The sequence below is a fragment of the Nicotiana sylvestris genome, unplaced genomic scaffold, assembly GCF_000393655.2.
Source record: "Nicotiana sylvestris unplaced genomic scaffold, ASM39365v2 Un00008, whole genome shotgun sequence".
NCBI lineage: Eukaryota > Viridiplantae > Streptophyta > Magnoliopsida > Solanales > Solanaceae > Nicotiana > Nicotiana sylvestris.
Genome location: NW_027184344.1, coordinates 106,888 through 115,602, shown reverse-complemented (window position 1 = coordinate 115,602; position 8,715 = coordinate 106,888).

Here is an 8,715-nt window from a genome sequence, read left to right as displayed (position 1 = left end):
CGTTAGACTCCGTAGGCGCGGCTTAATTAAATCATATTCTTAAATTCGGGTGCACATTGATGTGACCCAAATCCGAATCTCAACGAAGTCCGAATGTGTCGACGATCACGGGTGCATTGATTGTGACGTGGTTCGACATGCATTTTCACGACGTTGCAATTCTATAAAAATAAATGATAATAATAAAAGCGGTATAAATCTAATAAGAAGCATATAAATCACAACATGTATTTAAATCAGTTATTTAGCCATTATAACAATTTAAGCGACCGTGCTAGAACCACGGGATTCGAGGGTGCCTAACACCTTCCCTCGGGTCAATAGAATTCCTTACTTAGAATTTCTGGTTCGCAGACTTCATTTGGAAAAGTCGAAAATTTCCTCGATTTGGGATTCAAGATAAACCGGTGACTTGGGACACCAAAAATCAAACCTTTCCCAAGTGGCGACTCTGAATTAAATAAATAATCCCATTTCGAATATTGTCACTTAAATTGGAAAAACTCCACCCGCGCATCTTACCCTTCGGGGCGGGGCACGCAAAAAGGAGGTGTGACAGCTCTGGCGACTCCGCTGGGGACTTACCCAGAACCACTGGTTCAGGGTTCAAGAATTCGAGCTTAGAATAATTGTTATATTTGGCTTTATTATCTGATCTTTATTACATGTTTTTGCATAATGTGCTAAATGTTGTCTTTTACCGCTTTGATATTATCTGAACTGTATATAAACTGTGCTGAAACTCTTCTCTTCTTACCTCCGGGGAGAAGCTCGCTGGTCGAGACTCCCTATTCTGTTAGTGTCAATACCTGAAATAAGAAAGAGGTCGGACAAGTTACAAAGCCGGACGATCTCGCGGGTCCTCGGTACGTAGCCCCCTCCTCGGCTCGAGTTGTCCGCTCGGGTACACAGTCTAGAACGTATACCCAGGTTATAAACCCAGTATAACAAAACCGCTGCTGGAGAATTAGACCCAGAACCACTGGTTCAGGGTTCAATAATTCGAGCTTAGAATAATTGTTGTATTTGGCCTCACTATCTGATATATATTACATGTTTTGACATAACATACTAAATGTTGTCTTTTACCGCTTTGATATTATCTGAACTGCATATAAACTGTGCCGAACCCTTCTCTCTTCACCTCCGGGGAGAAGCTCGCTGGTCGAGACTCCTTATTCTGTTAGTGTCGATACCTGGAATAAGAAAGAGGACGGATAAGTTACGAAGCCGGACGGCCTTTTGGTTCCCGGTAAGTTGCCCCTCCTCGACTCGAGTTGTCCGCTCGGGTACACAGTCTAGAACAAATACCAAGGTTTAAACCTAGTATAACTCGACTTCATGCCGGATCCCTAGTAGGAACGCTTATTTGCATCATGTTGCATTTGACTTAGGGGACTCAACACAGGGGTTGGGTCCGTCTAGGACTAGCAACCTGAAATGAAAAGACCATCTTGTTGCATCCTATTTGTTTCCGCGCATTTATTTGTCTCGGACATGCATGTTACCTGACTTTGGAGTATTTGAAAAAAAAATAAAAAAAAATATCAGTGTATAGGACTAATTTTCTACTTTGAAAAATAGCAATGCCCAATTACCGTCAAAACGCTGTTGAAATTTTGCAATAATAAAAGGTGAAAATGTTTTATTTACTAAAAAATAAGAAAAAAAAACAACAAAAGATAGAAAAATAGTCTTTTTGGAAAGTTGTTTGTTGAAAAGGAAAGAGTTTTGTTCTAAAATAATTCGGTTAATTGGACCGAACTACGCGGGTCTGATTCTCACCGGATGTGAGATACGTAGGCAAACCTCATCTGTTCCGGCCCCAATTTCCAAAAAAAAAAAAATTTAAAAAAAAAAAAGAAATTCCCTTTAGTTCTTTCTTTAGAAAATATAAAAAAACAAAAAAAACAAAATAAAAATAAAATATAAAGGTTTTCTTAAACTCAAATAAAAACAAAAAGTCTCTTTCTTTCTGAAGTCTTTCATATGAAATAATGTAATAAGAATTAAAAGCCAGCAACAAAAATCTAAAAAAAAAAATATACTCTTTGCTTTAGTCTCGCTTTTGTAAAATGTTTTTTTTAAAATAAAATAATAATAAATATATATTTGAAAATTTGAATATCGAAATATCAGGATTTTTCTTTAGAAGTGATTTTGTAAATAAATAAAACTCAGAATTTCACATCATTTTCTTAAAAGTCCCTTTTTCAAAATTTAAGGGGCAACATCATATACATTCTTTCTTCCGTAGAAAAGGTAAAACAAAACAAAAAAAAAACAAAAAAAAACCAACCAAACATATTTTCTTTTCTTAATAAATTTCCAGAATTCAATTCAAAAGCAAATAAATTTTTAGAAGTCTTTCTTTAAAAAAAAAAATAATAAAATAAAACAAAAATCAAAATAAAAAAAAATAAAAAAAATTCTTTCTTCTTTAAAGTATTCCTTTCAAAAATTCCAAATCTTTTGAGCCCTATGCTAAATGAACACTTGCTTCTTTATTTTGTTAGTTTCGAACTACGTAATGATCTGATTCACGTAGGCATCGTGATACGTAGGCAATCCTCATCGGATTCGGTCACATTTTTTTTATTGCAAAATAAAAGAAAAGAAAAAAAATCATAATAATAATAATAAAAAGGGGGAAGAACTAATAAGAGGAAAAATGCCGGAATGACGCATGCTCTCGTAGCAAACATATAGTAATCCACTTAACTGTATAGGTGCATCATGCCCAACGTGAGATTAACTATCTGTTATTTGCTGCAAATTAACCGTGCGCTTGTCGATGAGTATATCCAGGGTTTTTGGAAAGACGGTTGGTTTGGTGAAAGTCTGGCCTCGCACTCATACTTCACGAGGTCAAGGAGAAGTGTTCAACTACCTGTTGTTAGGACCAGGAGTAGTACTCACACTTACTTCACCAGGTCAAAAGGCAGTGTGGAAATGTCTTCAGAAATTCCATTGCAAACAATCCCTGTTTCCGAGGAAAGCTCGATCTCAGCCGTCCTCACATCTGAGTCCGCAACTGCGGAAGAAAATAGAATCCTACGGCTCCGCATGCTGGAAATGCTGGACGATTGGAACAATGGGAAAGAGCCGCCAAGTGTCGTCCCCGGATTCCCTGAATTATTCTCCAGGTCAAGTGGGACTTCAAATATTCCCGTAGATTATCTTGCTACCCCATTCGGGTACCCAGCCACCTCAGCCTTCTCTGCTGGATCGCCTTCTGACCCTCATCCCCGAATGTCAGCCCCTGATGCAAGCATGAACATCTTTACTGCATCGCCTTGCCCGGCTACGGCACAGCCTGCCATATACAAGCCAAGCTGTGACTCCTCTTCTTTTACATTCCAAGCACCATCGTTCTCAATGGAACCAACTAGGTTCGCTACCAGTACTAATCCTCTACCGCCTCAGTGCGAGCTCACACCAGGGCAGGATCAGAACCCCAAAGTTGTAGAACAAAATGAGATTGCCAAGAGAATGAGAAGCCTTGAACAATGTCTGAAGAATATGCAAGGATTGAGCGGACAGAAGAGCGTCTCTTACGCCGACCTATGCATGTTCCCTCACGTGCGCCTGCCAGCGGGTTTCAAGACCCCAAAGTTCGAGAAATACGATGGGCACGGTGACCCCATTGCACATCTTAAAAAATACTGCAATCAATTACGGGGAGCCGGCGGAAAAGAAGAGCTGCTAATGGCATATTTTGGAGAAAGTTTGGTGGGAATCGCTTCGGAATGGTATATGGACCAGGACATATCTCGCTGGCATATATGGGATGATCTTGCCAGAGACTTCGTAGGGCAGTTTCAATATAATATTGACATCGCACCAGACAGAAATGCTTTGTCAAACTTAAAGAAGAAACCCTCGGAAAGTTTCAGAGAATACGCCATCAAATGGCGTGAGCAAGCGTCAAGGGTAAAACCTTCCATGGACGAGATAGAGATGGTCACTACTTTTCTCCAGGCTCAAGAGTCCGACTATTTCCAAAACATGATGTCAGCAATGGGAAAGCCTTTCGCAGAAGCGATTAAGATTGGAGAGATGGTGGAGAACGGTCTGAAAACGGGAAGAATTTTGAGTCAGGCAGCCATAAGGGCAACCTCCCAAGCCGTCCAAAGCGGGTCTGGAGGAATGGCAAGAGGGAAGAAAAAAGAGGAAACGTCCATGACAGTGGCAGAGGTGGGAGAATATCATAATCCCGGGCTTTGTTCTTCGGAAAGAACCTCGCAACAGTATTTCCCCCACCAAAATGCGACCTACGCTCCTCAGCCCTACATGGTCATGAGCACCCAGCCTTATATACAGCGGACACAACCAGTCAATCGGGGGCAGGCCCCACATCCTAGGAATCAGCCTCCTCACCGAAACCACTACAATCCTCGACCTCCTCAAAATAATTTCCGTCCTCGGGAACCACCCAGGAGACCCAACTACACACCAATCGGCGAACCCTATTCCACCCTATTCCCTAAGCTTTTCCAAATGAATTTGTTGCAGCCCATACCACCGAACGGGCAGAACCCGGGATCACCATCATATCGGCGGGGTGTCATATGTGCGTACCATTCAGGGGTAGAAGGGCACGACACCAATGACTGTTGGACATTGAAACAAGCTGTAGAGAATCTGTTAGACCAGGGGAAGATTGTGTTGAGAGACGAGGATATCCCAAATGTGACCAATAATCCGCTGCCCGCCCACAACAATGGGCCGATAGTTAGGATGATTTGTGAAGACGAGGAAGTTGATCCGACACTTAAATCCATAATTGCTGTTGCTGATATAGGAAAAGGACCCAGGGTAACTCCGGAGCAAGAAAAAGGAATAAGTGATGTATTCAAGCAGGCCTCCATGGTATGGGGGACGATCAAACAACCTCGGCCGAACGAGCCAGTGTTTGTCGGACACATACCACAGGAACCAAAATACAACAAAGAGGGAGATGATAAGGTGTCCCCGCTCGACGAGAGCGAGGAAATATGTGAGGCGACAAGGGAAAAGCTATGCGAAATACACATGGTCCAGCCAGGAGAGGGCACTAGCACCGTTGAAGCATCGTACATTGGACCAAGCACCTAGTTTCAAAACTAGAAGGCTACGCCGTTCTTGATCAAACGGAAGTCCTAATGAACCTGTCTTGCCAGTTTCTCTTCATCACGAGTAACCCCAGAGGGTGACTCGGATGTTTTTCTTCAGTTTCATGTTTTAAATTTCCTGAATGTCAACCTTTTTCCTTATCTTCCCCAAAATGCCAAGAAATGAAATCATGCTTCATTACTCATTTTTCTTCTTCTATGTTTTCTTTTGTGTTCTCTTCAATTCTGATAAATGCAGCTTTAAATAACATGACATGTTTGCGGACTTCATGCCCGGATCACGAGAACTCCGATCAGACTTCAAATAATGAGTCAAAATTTGAGATATAAAGAATTTGAAAAGTAGGAACAACTAAAGAAAATTGGTTCATGGTTTGGAAAATGTCTGTCACTAAAGCAAAGTTTGAGAGCAGTAAAAGGGCTTAGACCCGTACAGAATGATAACCTTAATAACTGCAGGTTTGTCACGAGCAATTGTATCAAGAAAGAAGGGTCCATACGTCATTAATAAACGTTACCAAATAGAGCATTTGTATCTGGGCGACGTCGAAAGAAACAACGTCAGCCTTGCTTGGAAAGCAGGTGCAGTGATATGTCTAAATCACTCTGGCGATATCTTTGCACAGTTTGAGATGACGAAGGCTTTCATTCTCGCTACCCAAACACTATCAACCCTTTGCAAACCCATTTGAGCTGTTTACTCTTCTTTGATTACCCTCTTTGGAACCTGAAATTACTATTGAAAAAAAAATAAAAAATAAAAATTGAAATGAAAAAGAAAAAAAAAACAACAACAAAAATCAAAAAAAAAAAAAAAGAAAACAAAACAAAACATTGATTGAGGTATGAACTACGTTTGACTTGATTCCGAAAGGATACGTAGGCAACCTCTCCTTGGGGTTCAGTCACACCAACAATAAAATCCAGGAATTCCCCCGAAAGTAAAACTGGGGCAGAAGTTATAACGATTCAGCAATAATCCCACCCAAAAGGTTCCAAAGTTGTAGTTCAATCCAAATTCTTTTCACCCCAAACCTTTTTCAAGTCCTTCTGATCAATCAACGAAGTATTCCAAAATAGGAAGACGGAATTATTTGGGTCCGATACAACAAATGAGGAGAATAAAGATAAGAGAGTCTTGTCGGTGAAAACCTTTGGGCACCGTGAGGCGATGCGAGAAGAGAAATTGAAAATGAGAGAGCTTGTTTAGTAAAAACTCGCAAAGAGTACTAGCAGGCGACAGTAAGAAGAGAAATGAGAGAGGTCGACTAGCGAAAACCCGCAAAGGGCGTTGTCGGCCAAAAAGATGATTCCACCTCAGGAAGTCCTGGCAAGGTTCCCAGGCTTTGAAAAATATAGATCTGTTTTGATTCATGAGGAAATGCAAGTTCTCGGGGGTCGAGCATCCAGTCCAAAAGGCATGTCATGTCAGTTTGAAACTGGCATACACTCCAGATAAGTCCTTCTTTTCTCCCCGAAAGGGGCGTTTCTCTTTAAACTCATATGTTTTCCTTTACATAGTTCTCTTTGAGTTCCTTTTTGATCTAACTTTTAATTCCGTAATAATCGCGAAGAAAGGTGGCAGGACCGATTTTACAGGGCTCCATTTGGCAAGAGTCAAATAAATGTACGACCTCAGTGGCGCGTCAGTCCCATCCCGACTGGCCATGGTAGTTGATTTGCTTCCAAAACCGACAAATCCCCACAGGGTATCCCTTGTTACAAATCCCCCATGGAGTCTTCCCTTGTATACAATTCCCCAAAGAAGTCCACCCCAGCACATCCCCAGCAAGTGTATACATATAAAAAAAAAATCCTCACAAGAGTTCGCATTGGGCAAATCCACACGGAGTTTCCCTTGTATACAATTCCCCAAAGAAGTCCACCCCAGCACATCCCCAGCAAGTGTATACATATAAAAAAAAAATCCTCACAAGGGTTCGCATTGGACAAATCCACACGGAGTTTCCCTTGTACAAATCCCCACAGAGTCTCCCTGATAAAATCCCCACCAAAATCCCCAAGCAGAACGAGGCGAAAAAACCAAAGCCTTATAAGGCAAATCATCACAAAATCTGGAAACACAAGTCTGAGTAGTCCAAAGGTTTTCGCATGTGAATCCAATCAATAGCAGAGTTTCTCAACAAGAATTAGGCCAAGACAAAGCAATTGGAACAGTCAAGGCCCCCAAACCAACCGCCGTTTTCAAACTAATAATTTTTCTTTGTTTAGGAAAATTGAGACAGGTGCGACCCAAAGCAGCCATGCATGAAGCTGGTGTAGCCCAAAAGAAATGGAGCACACAAGCATGGAAACAGCCTCGCAGCGGAAAACGACTAATGGTAAGTTTCCCCTTAATTCTTTCGTGCATTTCTGATAAATAAAAAAAGAGAAAGGGGAGAACCAAAGGATAGAAAGAAGACAAGGAATAAACATCTCAAAAAGAAAACAAATCATGGTAGCATAGGACCTCGTTCCTCAACTATCCCGGCATAACCCGATGAATCTTTTCGGCATAACCCGAATCTCCCGGCATAACCCGATGAATCTTCCCGGCATAACCCGACGAATCTTTTCGGCATAACCCGAATCTCCCGGCATAACCCGATGAATTTCCCGGCATAACCCGATGAATTTCCCGGCATAACCCGATGAATCCTCCCGGCATAACCCGATGAATTTCCCGGCATAACCCGATGAATCTTCTCGGCATAACCCGATGAATCTTCCCGGCATAACCCGATGAATCTTCCCGGCATAACCCGATGAATCTTCCCGGCATAACCCGATGAATCTTTTCGGCATAACCCGATGAATCTCTTCGGCATAACCCGATGAATTTCCCGGCATAACCCGATGAATCTTCCCGGCATAATCCGATGAATCTTCCCGGCATAACCCGATGAATCTTTTCGGCATAACCCGAATCTCCCGGCATAACCCGATGAATCCCCCGGCATAACCCGATGAACCTCCCGGCATAACCCGATGAATCTTCCCGGCATAATCTGATGAATCCTCCCGGTATAATCCGATGAATCTCCCGGCATAACCCGATGAATCTCTTCGGCATAACCCGATGAATCTTTCCGGTATAACCCGATGAATTTCCCGGCATAACCCGATGAATCCTCCCGGCATAACCCGATGAATCCTCCCGGCATAACCCGATGAATCTTCTCGGCATAACCCGATGAATCTTTTCGGCATAACCCGATGAATCTTTCCGGCATAACCCGATGAATTTCCCGGCATAACCCGATGAATCCTCCCGGCATAACCCGATGAATCTTCCCGGCATAACCCGATGAATCTTCCCGGCATAACCCGTTGAATCTTTTCGGCATAACCCGATGAATCTTTTCGGCATAATCCGATAAATCTTCCCGGCATAACCCGATGAACTTTTCGGCATAATCCGATAAATCTTCCCGGCATAACCCGATGAATTTTCCGGCATAACCCGATGAATCCTCCCAGCATGACTCGATGAATCTTTTCGGCATAACCCGAGAACTCTTTTCCATGTAATCAGCATTAGGGTTTTAAACCCTAAACTGAACTTTTCCTTTCAGCCAGCATTAGGGTTTTAAACCCTAAA